The sequence below is a fragment of the Leuresthes tenuis genome, unplaced genomic scaffold (genome assembly GCF_036924035.1).
Source record: "Leuresthes tenuis unplaced genomic scaffold, fLeuTen1.0.hap1 SCAF_5, whole genome shotgun sequence".
NCBI lineage: Eukaryota > Metazoa > Chordata > Actinopteri > Atheriniformes > Atherinopsidae > Leuresthes > Leuresthes tenuis.
In genome coordinates, this window is record NW_027325359.1 from 23,978,746 (window position 1) to 23,997,281 (window position 18,536).

Consider the following 18,536-nt stretch of genomic DNA (forward strand, 5'->3'; position numbering starts at 1 on the left):
ACCAGATGCCCGAGCCACCTCATCTGACTCCTCTCAATGCGGAGGAGCAGCGGTTCTACTCCGAGCCCCTCCCGGATGACTGAGCTTCTCACCCTATCTCTAAGGGAGAGCCCAGACACCCTGCGGAGGAAACCCATTTCGGCCGCTTGTATTCGCGATCTTGTTCTTTCGGTCACTACCCACAACTCGTGACCATAGGTGAGGATGGGAACGTAGATTGACCAGTAAGTAGAGAGCTTCGCCTTCTGGCTCAGCTCCCTCTTCACAACGACGGGTCGGTGCAGAGCCCGCAACACTGCAGACGCCGCACCGATCCGCCCGTCAATCTCCCGCTCCATTCGTCCCTCACTCGTGAACAAGACCCCGAGATACTTGAACTCCTCCACTTGGGGAAGGATCTCATTCCCGACCCGGAGAGAGCATTCCACCCTTTTCCGGCTGAGAACCATAGTCTCGGATTTGGAGGTGCTGATTCTCATCCCAGCCGCTTCACACTCGGCTGCGAATCGCTCCAGTGAGAGCTGAAGGTCACGGCCTGACGACGCTAACAGAACCACATCATCTGCAAAAAGCAGAGACCCGATTCTGAGGTCGCCAAATCGGACACCCTCAACGCCCTGGCTGCGCCTAGAAATTCTGTCCATAAAAGTTAGGAACAGAATCGGTGACAAAGGGCAGCCCTGACGGAGTCCAACTCTCACCGGAAACGTATCCGACTTACTGCCGGCAATGCGGACCAAACTCTGGCACCGGTCATACAGAGACCGAACGGACCCTATCAAGGGGTCCGGCACTCCATATTCCCAGAGCACCCCCCACAGGACTCCACGAGGGACACGGTCGAACGCTTTCTCCAAGTCCACAAAACACATGTAGACTGGTTGGGCGAACTCCCATGCACCCTCCAGGATCCTGCCGAGGGTATAGAGCTGGTCCACTGTTCCACGGCCAGGACGAAAGCCACACTGCATCTCCTGAATCCGAGGCTCGATTATCCGACGGATCCTCCTCTCCAATACCCCCGAATAGACCTTACCAGGGAGGCTGAGGAGTGTGATACCCCTATAGTTGGAACACACCCTCCGGTCCCCCTTTTTAAAGAGGGGGACCACCACCCCAATCTGCCAGTCCAGAGGCACTGTCCCCGATGTCCACGCGATGCTGCAGAGGCGTGTCAGCCAAGACAGCCCTACAACATCCAGAGCCTTGAGAAACTCAGGACGGACCTCATCCACCCCCGGGCCCTTGCCACCGAGGAGCTTTTTGACCACCTCGGCAACCTCAGCCCCAGAAATGGGAGGCCCCGTCTCCGAGCTCTCCGACTCTGCCTCTTCCGAGCACGTGTTGGTAGGATTGAGGAGTTCCTCGAAGTACTCCCCCCACCGACTCACAACATCCCTAGTTGAGGTCAGCAAAGCCCCGTCCCCACTGTAAACAGTGTTGACTGTGAGCCGCTTCCCCCCCCTGAGACGCCGGATGGTGGACCAGAATCTCTTCGAGGCCGTCCGGAAATCGTTCTCCATGGTCTCACCGAACTCCTCCCAGGCCCGAGTTTTTTTCTCAGCAACCGCCGAAGCCGCAGCCCGTCTGGCCTGTCGGTACCTATCAGCTGCTTCCAGGGTCCCACTGGCCAAAAAGGCCCGATAGGACTCCTTCTTCAGCTTGACGGCTTCCCTCACCACTGGTGTCCACCAGCAGGTTCGAGGGTTGCCGCCACGACAGGCACCGACCACCTTACGGCCACAACTCCGATCAACTGCCTCGGCAATGGAGTCACGGAACATGGCCCATTCGGACTCAATGTCCCCCACCTCCCCCGGGATATGGTTGAAGCTCTGCCGGAGGTGGGAGTTAAAGCTCCTTCTGACGGGGGATTCTGACAAACGCTCCCAGCAGACCCTCACAATACGTTTGGGCCTGCCAGGTCTGATCGGCATCCTCCCCCACCAGCGGAGCCAACTCACCACCAGGTGGTGATCAGTTGACAGCTCCGCCCCTCTCTTCACCCGAGTGTCCAGGACATACGGCCGCAAGTCCGATGATACAACCACAAAGTCGATCATCGAACTGCGGCCAAGGGTGTCCTGGTGCCAAGTGCACATATGGACACCCTTATGTCTGAACATGGTGTTCGTTATGGACAGTCCATGACCAGCACAGAAGTCCAACAACATAACACCACTCTGGTTCAGATCGGGGGGGCCGTTCCTCCCAATCACACCCCTCCAGGTCTCACTGTCATTGCCCACGTGAGCATTGAAGTCCCCCAGCAGAACGAGGGAGTCTCCGGTAGGAGCATTCTCCAGTGCCTCCCCCAGAGACTCCAAAAAGGGTGGGTACTCTGAACTGCTGTTTGGCGCATAGGCACAAACAACAGTCAGGACTCGTCTCCCCACCCGAAGGCGGAGGGAGGCTACCCTCTCGTTCACTGGGGTAAACCCCAATGTACTGGCACACAGCCGGGGGGCAATAAGTATGCCCACACCTGCTCTGCGCCTCTCACCACGGGCAACTCCAGAGTGGAAGAGAGTCCAACCCCTCTCAAGAGGACTGGTTCCAGAGCCCAAGCCGTGCGTCGAGGTGAGTCCGACTATATCTAGCCGGAACCGCTCAGCCTCGCGCACCAGCTCCGGCTCCTTCCCCAACAGAGAGGTGACATTCCACGTCCCAAGAGCTAGCTTCAGTAGCCGAGGATCAGACTGCCAAGGCCTCTGCCTTCGGCCGCTACCCAGCTCACATCGCACCCGACCCCCTTGGCCCCTCCCACGGGTGGTGAGCCCGTCGGAAGGGGGACCCACGTCATCATTCCTGGCTCCGGGGGGAGGCCCCGGTGTCCCATATCCGGGCAAGGGATCACGAGGTCCAAATTTTTTGTTCATCATAAGGGGTCTTTTGAGCTGTTCTTTGTCTGGTCCCTCATCTAGGATCTGCTTGCCTTGGGTGACCCTACCAGGGGCTTAAAGCCCCGAGCAACATAGCTCCCGGACTCATTGGGGCACGCAAACTCCCCCACCACGATAAGGTGACAGCTCAGGAGGGAGGGATGTCAGATCATAATTTGCAAAAAGCTGATGAGAAAGGGTGAGAATGCCCAACTATACACCATCAAATGCGGGAGCGGAGTTGTTCGTCTGTGAGTAGGTGTGAATCTCCGACCATAATTGCTGAAAAATGTGTTAGAAAAGGTAAGAATGCCGGTCCATACATCATCAAAAGCGAGAGAAGTGGTGTTCTGCTGAAAGTAGGTGTGAATGTCCAGCCATAATTACTCACAAACGGGTAAGAAAAGGTAGTATTGCCAGACCATACATGATCAAAACAGGTGCAAGAAGGTGTGAATGTCCGACTAAAGTTCAAATATATTAACAAAAGCGAGAGGAGAAGTCTTCGGATGAGAGTGTTTGAGAATTTCCAACCATAATCTATAAAATGCGGTGAAAAAAAGGTGTTATAGAACACAAAAGGTGGAGCGGAAGTGTTCGGCTGCAAGAAGGTGTGAATGTCCGACTATATTTGGTGAAAAGCATGTGAAGCAAGGTCTGAATGCCCAACCTTACATCATCAAAAGCGAGATCAGAGGTGTTTGGCTGCAAGAAGGCCATAGTTTGCCAAAAGCGGGTAAGGTGCGAATGACCGACTAAATATCAACAAAAGTGGGGGCGGAGGTCTTCGGATGCAAGTGGGTGTGAATATTCCACCATACAAGTATGGTGGAGAGGAAGCTATAAATTGCTGACCATTGTTTGCAAAAAGCGGGTGAGAAAAGGTGCGAATGTCCAACCATACATGATCAAAACAGGGAGCGGACGTGTTTGGCTGCGACAAGGTTTTAATATCCACCCATAATTAATGAATAGCGGGCAACAAGTAGGTTCCAATGCCCAACCATACATCATCAAAAGCAGGAGTGGATGTGTTCGGCTACAAGAAGGTTTGAATGTCCGAGCATAGTTTGTAAAAAGCGGGTAAGAAAAGCTTCGAATGCCCGAACATACACCATCAAAAGACAGACCGGACGTGTTCCGCTGTAAGTAGGTGTGAATGCCCAACCATAGTTGGTAAAAAGAAGGTAAGAAAAGGTTCAAATATCCGACTGTACACAATCAATAGCGGGAGCGGATGTGTTCGGCTACAAGAAGGTGTGAAAGTCTCACCATGGTTTGTAAAAAGCGGGTAAGAAAAGGTGCGAATGCCCGACAATGTATGATCAAAAGAGGGAGCGGAGGTTTTCGGCTACAAGAAGGTCTGAATGTCCGACCAAAGTTTGTAAAAAGCGGGTAAGAAAGGTTTGAATGCCCGACTATACACCATCAAAAGCGGGAGCGGAGGTGTTGCACTGTAAGACGGTGTGAATGTCTGACCATAGTTTGTAAAAAGCAGTAGGTGTGAATGTCAGATCATAATTTGCAAAAAGCTGATGAGAAAGGGTGAGAATGCCCTACTATACACCATCAAATGCGAGAGCGGAGGTGTTTGTCTGTGAGTAGGTGTGAATGTCCCACCCTAGTTGCTGAAAAATGTGTTAGAAAAGGTAAGAATGCCAGCCCATACATCATCAAAAGCGGGAGAGGTGGTGTTCGGCTGCAAGAAGGTGTGAATATCCAGCCATAATTACTCACAAACGGGTAAGAAAAGGTAAGAATACCAAACCATAAATTATCAAAAGCGGCAGCAGAGATGTTCGGCTGGTATTTATAAATGTCTAGATAGATTTGAACAAAAAACAACGTAGTATTTTGCAGTAAAAGAAAGACAGGTTCAGAAATCCGAGAAAAAGCTTTTCATGAGTTCTGCATGATTTGGGATTTTGCTTATAAAATGCATTCCTTCAATCAAACTATGGTAAAACGGCTTTTACCTTCATATTTATCAATGTCTAGATCGACTTCAACAAAGAACAACATTAGATTTTGCAGTAGAAGAAAGAGAGACACTGAAGGATCAGGAATCCGAGAATAAGCTTATTTTCATACGTTCTGCATGATTTGGGATTTTGCTATAAAATGAATTCCTTCACTCAAACTATGTTAAAACTGCTTTTACCTTCATATTTATCAATGTCTAGATCGACTTCAACAAAGAACAACATTGTATATTGCAGTAGAAGAAAGAGCAACACTGAAGGAACAGGAATCCGAGAATAAGCTTACTTTCATACGTTCTGCATGATTTGGGATTTTATGTATAAAATGAATTCCTTCACTCAAACCAAGTGAAAACTTCTTTGTCCTTCATATTTATCAATGTCTAGATCGACTTCAACAAAGAACAACATTGTATATTGCAGTAGAAGAAAGAGAGACACTGAAGGAACAGGAATCCGAGAATAAGCTTATTTTCATACGTTCTGCATGATTTCGGATTTTCCTATAAAATGAATTGCTTTGCTCAAACCAAGTTAAAATTGCTTTGTCTTCATATTTATCAATGTCAAAGCAGTTTTAACATAGTTTGAGTGAAGGAATTCATTTTAAAACAAAATCTCAAAACATGCACAACACATGAAAAGCTTATTCTCGGATTCCTGATCCTTCAGTGTTGCTATTTGTTATATTGCAAAGTACAACGTGTTTTCTTTGTTTTGTTTAAATCTATCTCGACATTGATAAATATGGAAGGACAAAGCAGGTTTAACTTGGTTTGAGCAAAGCAATTCATTTTGTAGCAAAATCCGAAATCGTGAAGAACTCATGAAAGCAAGCTTATACTCGGATTCCTGAAACTTTTAGATCTTAGATTTGCTCTTTCTTTTACTGCAAAGTACGTTGGGGTTTTTTTTTGTTTAAATCTTTCTAGACAAGGTAAATATGAAGGACAAATCAGTTTTAACATAGTTTGAGTGAAGGAATGCATTTTATAAGCAAAATCCCAAATCATGCAAAACTAACGAAAAGCTTTTTCTCGCTTTTCACTGCTTTTTACAAACTGGTCGGACGTTCACACCTTCTTGCAGCCGAACAATTCCGCTTCCACTTTTGATGGTGTATATTCGGGCATTCAAACTTTTTCTTACCCGCTTTTTACAAACCATGGTCGGACTTTCACACCTTCTTGCAGCCGAACACCACCTCTCCCGCTTTTGATGATGTATGGTCCAGCATTCTTACCTTTTCTAACACATTTTTAAGCAATTATGGTCGGACATTCACACCTACTCACAGCCAAACACTTCCGCTCCCGCATTTGATGGTGTTTAGTCAGGCATTCTCACCCTTTCTCATCAACTTTTTGCATATGATCTGATATTCACACCTACTTGCAGTCGAACACCTCTGCTTCCGCTTTTGATGGTACATATTTGGGCATTCGAACCTTTTGTTACCCGCTTTTTACATACCATGGGTGGACTTTCACACCTTCTTGTAGCCGAACAACTCTGCTCCCGCTATTGATTGTGTACAGTCGGGTATTTTAACCTTTTCTTACCCGCTTTTTATCAACTATGGTCGGACATTCACACCTTCTTACAGCGGAACACGTCCGCTCCCTCTTTTGATGGTGTATGTTCGGGCATTCGAACCTTTTCTTACCTGCTTTTTACAAACCATGGTCGGACTTTCACACCTTCTTGTAGCCGAACACCTCTGCTCCCTCTTTTGATCATACATTGTTGGGCATTCGCACCTTGTCTTACCCGCTTTTTACAAACTATAGTCAGAAATTCACACGTTGCAGCTGAACCACCTCCGCTCCCTGTTTTGATCATGTATGGTCTGGCAATACTAGCTTTTCTTACCCGTTTGTGAGTAATTATGGCTGGACATTCACACCTACTTGCAGTCGAACAGCTCTGCTCCCGCTTTTGATTTTGTTTGGTTGGATATTCGACGCTTTTCTTAACTGCTTTTTACAAACTTTGGTCGGACGTTCAAACCTTCTTGCAACCGAACACCTCCGCTTCCGCTTTTGATGGTATATATTCGGGAATTCGAACCTTTTCTTACCCGCTTTTTACAAACCATGGTCGGACTTTCACACCTTCTTGTAGCCGAACAACTCCACTCACGCTATTGATTGTGTACAGTCGGGTAGTTTAACCTTTTCTTACCCGCTTTTTACCAACTATGGTTGGACATTCACACCGTCTTACAGCGGAACACCTCCGCTTCCGCTTTTGATGGTGTATAGTCGGGCATTCGAACCTTTTCTTACCCGCTTTTTACAAACTATGGTCGGACATTCAATCCTTCTTGTAGCCGAAAAGCTCCGCTCCCTCTTTTGATCATACATTGTCGGGCATTTGCAACTTTTCTTACCCGCTTTTTACAAACCATGGTCGGACTGTCACACCTTCTTGTAGCTGAACACATCCGCTCCCACTATTGATTGTGTACAGTCAGGTTTTTTAACGTTTTCTTACCCGCTTCTTACCAACTCTGGTCGGACATTCACACCTTCTTAAAGCGGAACACGTCCGCTCCCTCTTTTGATGGTGTATGTTTGGGCATTCGAACCTTTTCTTACCCGCTTTTTACAAACTATGCTCGGACATTCAAACCTTCTTGTAGCCGAACACATCCACTCCTGCTTTTGATGATGTGTGGTTGGGCATTCGAACCTACTTCTTGCCCGCTTTTCATTAATTATGGGTGGACATTCACACCTTGTCGCAGCCAAACACCTCCGCTCCCTGTTTTGATCATGTATGGTTGGACATTCGCACCTTTTCTCACCCGCTTTTTGCAAACTATGGTCAGCAATTCACAGCTTCCTCTCCACCATACTTGTATGGTGGAAGATTCACACCCACTTGCATCCGAAGACCTCCGCCCCCACTTTTGTTGATATTTAGTCGGTCATTCGCACCTTACCCGCTTTTGGCAAACTATGGCCTTCTTGCAGCCAAACACCTCTGATCTCGCTTTTGATGATGTAAGGTTGGGCATTCAGACCTTGCTTCCCCTGCTTTTCACCAAATATAGTCGGACATTCACACCTTCTTGCAGCCGAACACTTCCGCTCCACCTTTTAGTGTTCTATAACACCTTTTTTTCACCGCATTTTATAGATTATGGTTGGAAATTCTCAACCATTGTCATCCGAAGACCTCTCCTCCCGCTTTTGTTAATATATTTGAACTTTAGTCGGACATTCACACCTTCTTGCAGCTGAACCACCTCCGCTCCCTGTTTTGATCATGTATGGTCTGGCAATACTACCTTTTCTTACCCGTTTGTGAGTAATTATGGCTGGACATTCACACCTACTTTCAGCAGAACACCACCTCTCTCGCTTTTGATGATGTATGGACCGGCATTCTTACCTTTTCTAACACATTTTCCAGCAATTATGGTCGGACATTCCCACCTACTCAGAGCCGAACACCTCCGCTCCCGCATTTGATGGTGTATAGTCGGGCATTCTCACTCTTTCTCATCAGCTTTTTGCAAATTATGATCTGATATTCACAGCTGCTTTTGATAATGTATGGTTGGGCATTCACACCGTTTTTTACCCATTTTTCAGGAATTATGGGTGGACATTCACACCGTCTTGCAGCTGAAAACATCCTCTCCCGCTAATGATCATGTGCGGTTTGATATTCGAAAATTTTCTTTCATGTTTTAAAGAAATTATTGATGGACATTCAGACCTTCTTGCAGCTGAACCCCTCTGCTCGCGCTTTTGATGGTGTATAGTAGGGCTTTCGAGCCTTTTCTTCCCGGTTTTTACAAATTATGGTTGGACATTCAGACCTTCTTGCAACCTAACACCTCCGCTCCCTCTTTTGATCATACATTGTCTGGCATTCGCACCTTGTCTTACGCGCTTTTTACAAACTTTAGTCGGACATTCAGACCTTCTTGCAGCTGAACCACCTCCGCTCCCTGTTTTGATCATGTATGGTCTGGCAATACTACCTTTTCTTACCCGTTTGTGAGTAATTTTGGCTTGACATTCACACCTACTCAAAGCCGAACAACTCCGCTACCGCATTTGATGGTGTATAGTCGGGCATTCTCACCCTTTCTCATCAGCTTTTTGCAAATTATGATCTGACATTCACACCTACTTGCAGTCGAACAGCTCTGCTCCCGCTTTTGATTATGTTTGGTTGGATATTCGAACCTTTTCTTCACTGCTTTTTACAAACTTTGTTCGGAGGTACACGTCTTCTTGAAGCCGAACACCTCCGCTTCCGCTTTTGATGGTGTATAGTCGGGCTTTCGAGCCTTTTCTTACCTGGTTTTTAGAAATTATGGTTGGACATTCAGACCTTGCAGCCGAACACCTCCGCTCCCTCTTTTGATCATACATTTTCGGTTATTCGCACCTTGTCTTACCCGCTTTTTACAAACTATAGTCAGACATTCACACGTTGCAGCTGAACCACCTCTGCTCCCTGTTTTGATTATGTATGGTCTGGCAATACTACCTTTTCTTACCCGGTTGTGAGTAATTATGGCTGGACATTCACACCTACTTGCAGTCGAACAGCTCTGCTCCCGCTTTTGATTTTGTTTGGTTGGATATTCGAACCTTTTCTTAACTGCTTTTTACAAACTTTGGTCGGACGTTCACACCTTCTTGCAGCCGAACACCTCCGCTTCCGCTTTTGATAGTATATATTCGGGCATTCGAACCTTTTGTTACCCGCTTTTTACAAACCATGGGTGGACTTTCACACCTTCTTGTACCCGAACAACCCTGCTCCCGCTATTGGTGGTGTACAGTCGGGTATTTTAACCTTTTCTTACCCGCTTTTTACAAACTATGGTCGGACATTCACACCTTCTTACAGCGGAACACGTCTGCTCCACCTTTTAGTGTTCTATCACACCTTTTTTTCACCGCATTTTATGGATTATGGTTGGAAATTCTCAACCACTCTCATTCGAAGACCTCTCCTCCCGCTTTTGTGAATATATTTGAACTTTAGTCGGACATTCACACCTTCTTGCAGCTGAACCACCTCCGCTCCCTGTTTTGATCATGTATGATCTGGCAATACTACATTTTCTTACCTGTTTGTGAGTAATTATGGCTGGACATTCACACCTACTTTCAGCAGAACACCACCTCTCTCGCTTTTGATGATGTATGGACCGGCATTCTTACCTTTTCTAACACATTTTTCAGCAATTATGGTCGGAGATTCACACCTACTAACAGACGAACAACTCCGCTCCCGCATTTGATGGTGTATAGTTGTTGTTTTGCAAATTATGATCTGACATTCACACTTACTTGCAGTCGAACAGTTCTGCTCCCGCCTTTGATTATGTTTGGTTGGATATTCGAAACTTTTCTTAACTGCTTTTTACAAACTTTGGTTGGACGTTCAAACCTTCTTGTAGCCGAACACATCCACAGCTGCTTTTGATGATGTATGGTTGGGTATTCGCACCTTTTTTTTACCCATTTTTCAGTAATTATGGGTGGACATTCACACCTTCTTGCAGCTGAACACCTCCTCTCCCACTTATGATCATGTGCGGTTTGATTTTCAAAATTTTTACTTTAATTTTTTCTAGCAATTATTGATGGACATTCAGACCTTCTTGCAGCTGAACAACTCCGCTCCCTCTTTTGATCATAAATTGTCGGGCATTCGAACCTTTTCTTACCCGCTTTTTACAAAACTTGGTCGGACTTTCACACCTTTTAGTAGCCGAACAACTCCGCTCCCGCTATTGATTGTGTACAGTCGGGTATTTTAACCTTTTCTTACCCGCTTTTTACCAACTATGGTCGGACATTCATAACTTCTTACAACGGAACACCTCCGCTCCTTATTTTGATGATGTATGGTTGGGCATTCAAACCTACTTGTTGCCCGCTTTTCATTAATTATGGGTGGACATTCACACCTTGTCGCAGCCAAACACCTCCGCTCCCTGTTTTGATGGTGTATAATGGTGGACATTCGCACCTTTTCTCACCCGCTTTTTACTATGGTCGGCCATTCACAGCTTCCTCTCCACCATACTTGTATGGTGGGATATTCACACCCACTTGCATCCGAAGACCTCCGCCCCCACTTTTGTTGATATTTAGTCGGTCATTCGCACCTTACCCGCTTTTGGCAAACTATGGCCTTCTTGCAGCCAAACACCTGATCTCGCTTTTGATGATGTAAGGTTGGGCATTCAGACCTTGCTTCACCTACTTTTCACCAAATATAGTCGGACATTCACACCTTCTTGCAGCCGAACACTTCCGCTCCACTTTTGAGTGTTCTATGTAGCATTCACACCTTTTTCTTCACCGCATTTTATAGATTATGGTTGGAAATTCTCACCCACTCTCATCCGAAGACCTCTCCTCCCGCTTTTGTTAATGTATAGTCGGGCATGAGAACCTTTTCTTACCCGCTTTTTACAAATTATGGTTGGACATTCACACCTACTTGCAGCCGAATACTGATACTGATCCTCCCGTAATAAAATGGTCGGATCTTATCAAACACACTTTGTTTCTTGTGACAATCAAGTCAGCGAAACAGCGTATACACGTCAAGACACTGAATCAAGTTTGCCACAAGAACTCATAAGTTTGGCAGTATTGCTCTGCCGTCAGCAATCATACACCCATTTTATTTTCGTGAGACATGTGCAGGCACCTGTTCATCTACTGTTCTATCACTATGAATTAGTTTATCTATTATCAATAAGGATACTTCTACAACTACTATCAAAGTATGTCCGGACTTCTTATGTTGTCAGTTGCTATATATGAATAAGTGGGTAGCTACTGACAAGCATTAAGCATGTCACACAGCCCAAACATATAACATTTCAGGACACACCACACAGTTAACAACCACAGTGAAGCGTGTCAAAGCCCAAACATGTAACATTCAACGGGACACTTACACAACACATTCAAATCAAACAGTCAGACAACATACAAGAACATATACCCCAGCCGGCATTGCTCCCTGCCTATTTTCCTACAGCTCACTATGTGTGCGCACACCTTTATTCACAAACTCTTCAACTTATACTCTTTTACCGAAGCTGCTACAGCTCGATTGGCCGAATACCCTTAGATCCTATTTCGGTGAATTTGACATCTGCCTTACATGTAACAGATTAGCGATTTAGTTTGAGTGAAGGAATTCATTTTATAGCAAAATCCCAAATCGTGAAGAACTCATGAAAGTAAGCTTATTCTCGGATTCATGAAACTTTAGATTTGCTCTGTCTTTTACTGCAAAGTACAACGTTGTTTTTTTTGTTTAAATCTTTCTAGACATGGTAAATATGAAGGACAAAGCAGTTTTAACATAGTTTGAGTGAAGGAATTCATTTTATAGATAAAATCCCAAGAGTCTGCTGAGAATCAAGAATGAATGCGAAGTAGACTTTAACACGGCTCTAGGAGCGAGCCGAGTGTGGGCTAACCGGGAGAATTGCTTGAAAGAAACGCGACACCGAATGAGCGGTCAGAACAAAGCCTCAATACGGTTTTCCCGTGGTGTTTTTGTTGCTGCCTTGTCTTTTGCACAGAGTAAAAGACAAGGCAGCCATCGAATAGGGCCCGATTGTTCCTACTTGGTCAGCCGAGGAGCAAGGGGGGGAGCAAGCGTCTCAACCAAGCAAAGCTCACCATGGGGAAGGTGGCTATGCCAACTAGCCTGATGCCCTGCTCCCGCAGTGATGGATAATCGTACTCTGGTTTCTCTTCATAACGTACAAGTCTTTCGCCTTTTACTAAAGACTTCCGTGGAAAGCAGCACTAATGAGTTGTTTCTATTTTTGGCAGGCTTTACCTTTGCGGGTGAAGCCCTTTCCGTCTGTGCAAAAGAAATCTTGTTACTGTGCAGAGTGACTTCTCTGAGTAGAGTCGCCTTACTTGTTGCAACTGTGCCGATGTTGCTTGGATGGTGCTTGCTGGAGCGTGCGGGAGTGCAAAGTTATACCATTTAAAAGGGCTGAAGAGTGCTCAGTGCAGCGGGTGGGCGGAGGTGCAAAGTGACACTCTGGCCACCTATGGCCATAAAAAGAACACCGCTACAAGTGCGCATTGTGCCAGGAAGGGCCCTTGGACGTGAACCAGTGGACAGATATCACTTCTCGGCCTTTTGGCTAAGATCAAGTGTAGTACCTGTTCTTATCAGTTTAATATCTGATATGGCCTTTGTACGAGGACTACATATTAAATTGATTTTTAGCAATAGGAGTTGAAAAAGGAGCTTGCTCCGTTCACTCCAAGCATCGACCCGGTACTGCAGTGCCGCTGGGAACGGTGCGCTCTTCTCTGCTCTTGTGAAAAAGCAAACAGTGGTGCAGGATGGAAGTTTCTTTTAGTCTGCTGAGAAAAGAGAGTGAATGCGAAGTAGACTTTAACACAGCTCTGGGGGCAAGCCGAGTGCGGGCTAACCGGGAGAATTACTTGAAAGAAACGCGACACTGAATGAGCGGTCAGAACAAAGCCTCAATACAGTGTTCCCGTGGTGTTTGTGGCTGCCTTGTCTTTTGCACAGAGTAAAAGACAAGGCAGCCATCGAATAGGGCCCGATTTTTCCTACTTGGTCAGCCGAGGATCATGGAGGGGGAGCAAGCGTCTCAACCAAGCAAAGCTCACCATGGGGAAGGTGGCTATGCCAACTAGCCTGATGCCCTGCTCCCGCAGTGACGGATAATCGTACTCTGGTTTCTCTTCATAACGTACAAGTCTTTCGCCTTTTACTAAAGACTTCCGTGGAAAGCAGCACTAATGAGTTGTTTCTATTTTTGGCAGGCTTTACCTTTGCGGGTGAAGCCCTTTCCGTCTGTGCAAAAGAAATCTTGTTACTGTGCAGAGTGACTTCTCTGAGTAGAGTTGCCTTACTTGTTGCGACTGTGCCGATGTTTGAAGCTGGAGTGCAACGTTGTTGCTTGGATGGTGCTTGCTTGAGCGTGCGGGAGTGCAAAGTTATACCATTTAAAAGGGCTGAAGAGTGCTCAGTGCAGCGGGTGGGCGGAGGTGCAAAGTGACACTCTGGCCACCTATGGCCATAAAAAGAACACCGCTACAAGTGTGCATTGTGCCAGGAAGGGCCCTCGGACGTGAACCAGTGGACAGTTATCGCTTCTCGGCCTTTTGGCTAAGATCAAGTGTAGTACCTGTTCTTATCAGTTTAATATCTGATATGGCCTTTGTACGAGGACTACATATTAAATGGATTTTTAGCAATAGGAGTTGAAAAAGGAGCTTGCTCCGTTCACTCCAAGCATCGACCCGGTACTGCAGTGCCGCTGGGAACGGTGCGCTCTTCTCTGCTCTTGTGAAAAAGCAAACAGTGGTGCAGGATGGAAGTTTCAGGGAGCCCAAGATGAAACTTTCTTTTAGTCTGCTGAGAAAAGAGAGTGAATGCGAAGTAGACTTTAACACAGCTCTGGGGGCGAGCCGAGTGCGGGCTAACCGGGAGAATTGCTTGAAAGAAACGCGACACTGAATGAGCGGTCAGAACAAAGCCTCAATACAGTGTTCCCGTGGTGTTTGTGGCTGCCTTGTCTTTTGCACAGAGTAAAAGACAAGGCAGCCATCGAATAGGGCCCGATTTTTCCTACTTGGTCAGCCGAGGAGCAAGGAGGGGGAGCAAGCGTCTCAACCAAGCAAAGCTCACCATGGGGAAGGTGGCTATGCCAACTAGCCTGATGCCCTGCTCCCGCAGTGACAGATAATCGTACTCTGGTTTCTCTTCATAATGTACAAGTCTTTCGCCTTTTACTAAAGACTTCCGTGGAGAGCAGCACTAATGAGTTGTTGCTATTTTTGGCAGGCTTTACCTTTGCGGGTGAAGCCCTTTCTGTCTGTGCAAAAGAAATCTTGTCACTGTGCAGAGTGACTTCTCTGAGTAGAGTTGCCTTACTTGTTGCGACTGTGCCGATGTTTGAAGCTGGAGTGCAAAGTTGTTGCTTGAATGGTGCTCGCTGGAGCGTGCGGGAGTGCAAAGTTATACCATTTAAAAGGGCTGAAGAGTGCTCAGTGCAGCGGGTGGGCGGAGATGCAAAGTGACACTCTGGCCACCTCGAAAACCGAGGTTACATCCAGTACCAGGGGCAGCCCAAGCTCTGCCGCAAGTGTGGTGAGCATGGGCACCTGGTTGAGGCTTGTACCAAGGTGATATGTGGGAAGTGCAGAGAAATTGGGGACACTTTTGGAGAGTGTCCAAATGGCAGGAAATGTAATCTCTGTGGAGAATTAAATCACCTCTTCTGAGATTGCCCTAAATCTTTTGCCAACAAATTAAAGACGGTAAAGCCACAGTCAAGCCAACAAAGAGAAGGACCAGAGGTGGCAGTTGGTGAACAAAGTGAAGAGGTTGACCCAATAAATTCAAACTTCCCGCTAAAAGCTTGGATTGGAAGTGAGGAGCAAAAAGGAGAGGGGCCTGTAGAGGCCTCACCACTCAGTGCTGAAGTCTGTGAGAATTCACAGGCAGAGGGTGGAGCTAAGCTAAATGAGGAGGAAGAGCAGACAGGTGAGTCTAGTGAAGGTACTCACCTCCCCAAAGGTCAACAGCCGAGGAGGACGGCATCTGAGTTGTCCTCTGATTCCCTTTAGCTCTGCAATCAACCCCCAGGGACTCAAAGTTAAATGCAACATTGCATCAGAGGCCAACACGAGAGTCCGAAAAGGAGAGCTATTTTCCCAAGAAATAACCTGAGTGTGTAATTTGTTTTGATAACTTAGAAAAACGAAAATGACATACCTACTTTCCTTTATCCTTTTAATGGTTCTCACCTTCTCAACACTAAATGTGAGAAGTGTGAAATCAAAGACAAGAGCCCAGAGTATTATATCCTTCTTAGACTCCATAAAATCAGATGTGTTTTTAATACAAGAATGTGGACTACCTTTTTTGAAAAACCATAGACAATGGGAGGAAATGTGGCCCAATTTATCGATATGGAGTGGCTCAAATCAAATTAAAAATGATGGTGTGGCCATTCTAATTAAAAATCCGCATGTTCTGGTGCGAGACGGACGGGCACTTTTAGCACACTTGAATTTTATGGGGCAAGACTTTAACCTCTTAAATATTTATGGTTTCAATGGAAAAAATGACAGGTATGACCTTTTAGAAGATTACTCACAAACGGGTAAGAAATGGTAGTATTGCCAGACAATACATGATCAAAACAGGGAGCGGAGGTGGTTCAGCTGCAAGGTGTGAATTTCTGACTAAAGTTTGTAAAAAGCGCGTAAGACAAGGTGCGAATGCCCAACAATGTATGATCAAAAGAGGGAGCGGAGGTTTTTGGCTGCAAGGTCTGAATGTCCAACCATAATTTGTAAAAACCGGGGAAGAAAAGGCTCGAAAGCCCGACTATACACCATCAAAAGCGGGAGCGGAGGTGTTCAGCTGCAAGAAGGTGTGAATGTCCGACCATAGTTGGTAAAAAGCGGGTAAGAAAAGGTTAAAATGCCCGACTGTACACCATCAAAAGCGGAAGCGGAGGTGTTCGGCTTCAAGAAGACGTGAACCTCCGAACAAAGTTTGTAAAAAGCAGTTAAGAAAAGGTTCGAATATCCAACCAAACATAATCAAAAGCGGGAGCAGAGCTTTTCGACTGCAAGTAGGTGTGAATGTCAGATCATGATTTGCAAAAAGCTGATGAGAAAGGGTGAGAATGCCCGACTATACACCATCAAATGCGGTAGCGGAGTTGTTTGTCTGTGAGTAGGTGTGAATCTGCGACCATAATTGCTGAAAAATGTGTTAGAAAAGGTAAGAATGCCGGTCCATACATCATCAAAAGCGAGAGAGGTGGTGTTCTGCTGAAAGTAGGTGTGAATGTCCAGCCATAATTACTCACAAACGGGTAAGAAAAGGTAGTATTGCCAGACCATACATGATCAAAACAGGGAGCGGAGGTGGTTCAGCTGCAACGTGTGAATGTCTGACTATAGTTTGTAAAAAGCGGGTAAGACAAGGTGCGAATGCCCGACAATGTATAATCAAAAGAGGGAGCGGAGGTGTTCGGCTGCAAGGTCTGAATGTCCAACCATAATTTCTAAAAACCAGGTAAGAAAAGGCTCAAAAGCCCGACTTTACACCATCAAAAGCGGGAGCGGAGGTGTTCAGCTGCAACGTGTGAATGTCTGACTATAGTTTGTAAAAAGCGGGTAAGACAAGGTGCGAATGCCCGACAATGTATAATCAAAAGAGGGAGCGGAGGTGTTCGGCTGCAAGGTCTGAATGTCCAACCATAATTTCTAAAAACCGGGTAAGAAAAGGCTCAAAAGCCCGACTTTACACCATCAAAAGCGGGAGCGGAGGTGTTCAGCTGCAAGAAGGTGTGAATGTTCGACTAAAGTTTGTAAAAATCTGGTAAGACAAGGTATGAATGTCCGACAATGTATGATCAAAAGCGGGAGCGGAGATGTTCAGCTGCAAGAAGGTCTGAATGTCCATCAATAATTGCTAGAAAAAATTAAAGTAAAAATTTCGAAAATCAAACCGCACATGATCATAAGTGGGAGAGGAGGTGTTCAGCTGCAAGAAGGTGTGAATGTCCACCCATAATTCCTTAAAAATGGGTAAAAAAAAGGTGCGAATACCCAACCATACATCATCAAAAGCAGGTGTTAATGTCAGATCATAATTTGCAAAAAGCTGATGAGAAAGGGTGAGAATGCCCGACTATACACCATCAAATGCGGGAGCGGAGTTGTTTGTCTGTGAGTAGGTGTGAATCTCCGACCATAATTGCTGAAAAATGTGTTAGAAAAGGTAAGAATGCCGGTCCATACATCATCAAAAGCGAGAGAGGTGGTGTTCTGCTGAAAGTAGGTGTGAATGTCCAGCCATAATTACTCACAAACGGGTAAAAAAAAGTAGTATTGCCAGACCATACATGATCAAAACAGGGAGCGGAGGTGGTTCAGCTGCAAGAAGGTGTGAATGTCTGACTAAAGTTCAAATATATTAACAAAAGCGGGAGGAGAGGTCTTCGGATAGATTGGTTGAGAATTTCCAACCATAATCTATAAAATGCGGTGAAAAAAAGGTGTGATAGAACCCTAAAAGGTGGAGCGGAAGTGTTCGGCTGCAAGAAGGTGTGAATGTCCGACTATATTTGGTGAAAAGCAGGTGAAGCAAGGTCTGAATGCCCAACCTTACATCATCAAAAGTGAGATCAGAGGTGTTTGGCTGCAAGAAGGCCATAGTTTGCCAAAAGCGGGTAAGGTGCGAATGACCGACTAAATATCAACAAAAGTGGGGGCGGAGGTCTTCGGATGCAAGTGGGTGTGAATATCCCACCATACAAGTATGGTGGAGAGGAAGCTGTGAATTGCTGACCATAGTTTGCAAAAAGCGGGTGAGAAAAGGTGCGAATGTCCAACCATACACCATCAAAACAGGGAGCGGAGGTGTTTGGCTGCGACAAGGTGTGAATGTCCACCCATAATTAATGAAAAGCGGGCAAGAAGTAGGTTCGAATGCCCAACCACTCATCATCAAAAGCAGGAGTGGATGTGTTCGGCTATAAAAAGGTTTGAATGTCCGAGCATAATTTGTAAAAAGCGGGTAAGAAAAGGTTCGAATGCCCGAACATACACCATCAAAAGAGGGAGCGGAGGTGTTCCGCTGTAAGAAG

The 18,536-nt window shown here is 46.0% G+C and overlaps 5 non-coding genes across 5 annotated transcripts; all 5 read left to right on the forward strand.

Moving 5' to 3' along the window:
• Nucleotides 1-12,612: 12,612 nt before the first annotated feature.
• Nucleotides 12,613-12,726, forward strand: LOC140308126 (U5 spliceosomal RNA). Its single transcript, XR_011916100.1, has one exon. It is a non-coding gene; the product is annotated as a U5 spliceosomal RNA (small nuclear RNA).
• A 285-nt stretch (nt 12,727-13,011) lies between these two features.
• On the forward strand, nt 13,012-13,202 carry LOC140308228 (U2 spliceosomal RNA). The gene has a single exon (XR_011916194.1). It is a non-coding gene; the product is annotated as a U2 spliceosomal RNA (small nuclear RNA).
• Nucleotides 13,203-13,590: 388 nt separating this feature from the next.
• On the forward strand, nt 13,591-13,704 carry LOC140308127 (U5 spliceosomal RNA). The gene has a single exon (XR_011916101.1). It is a non-coding gene; the product is annotated as a U5 spliceosomal RNA (small nuclear RNA).
• Nucleotides 13,705-14,012: 308 nt separating this feature from the next.
• LOC140307897 (U2 spliceosomal RNA) lies at nt 14,013-14,203 on the forward strand. The gene has a single exon (XR_011915920.1). It is a non-coding gene; the product is annotated as a U2 spliceosomal RNA (small nuclear RNA).
• A 411-nt stretch (nt 14,204-14,614) lies between these two features.
• LOC140308274 (U5 spliceosomal RNA) lies at nt 14,615-14,728 on the forward strand. The gene has a single exon (XR_011916236.1). It is a non-coding gene; the product is annotated as a U5 spliceosomal RNA (small nuclear RNA).
• The last annotated feature ends 3,808 nt before the right edge of the window (nt 14,729-18,536 follow it).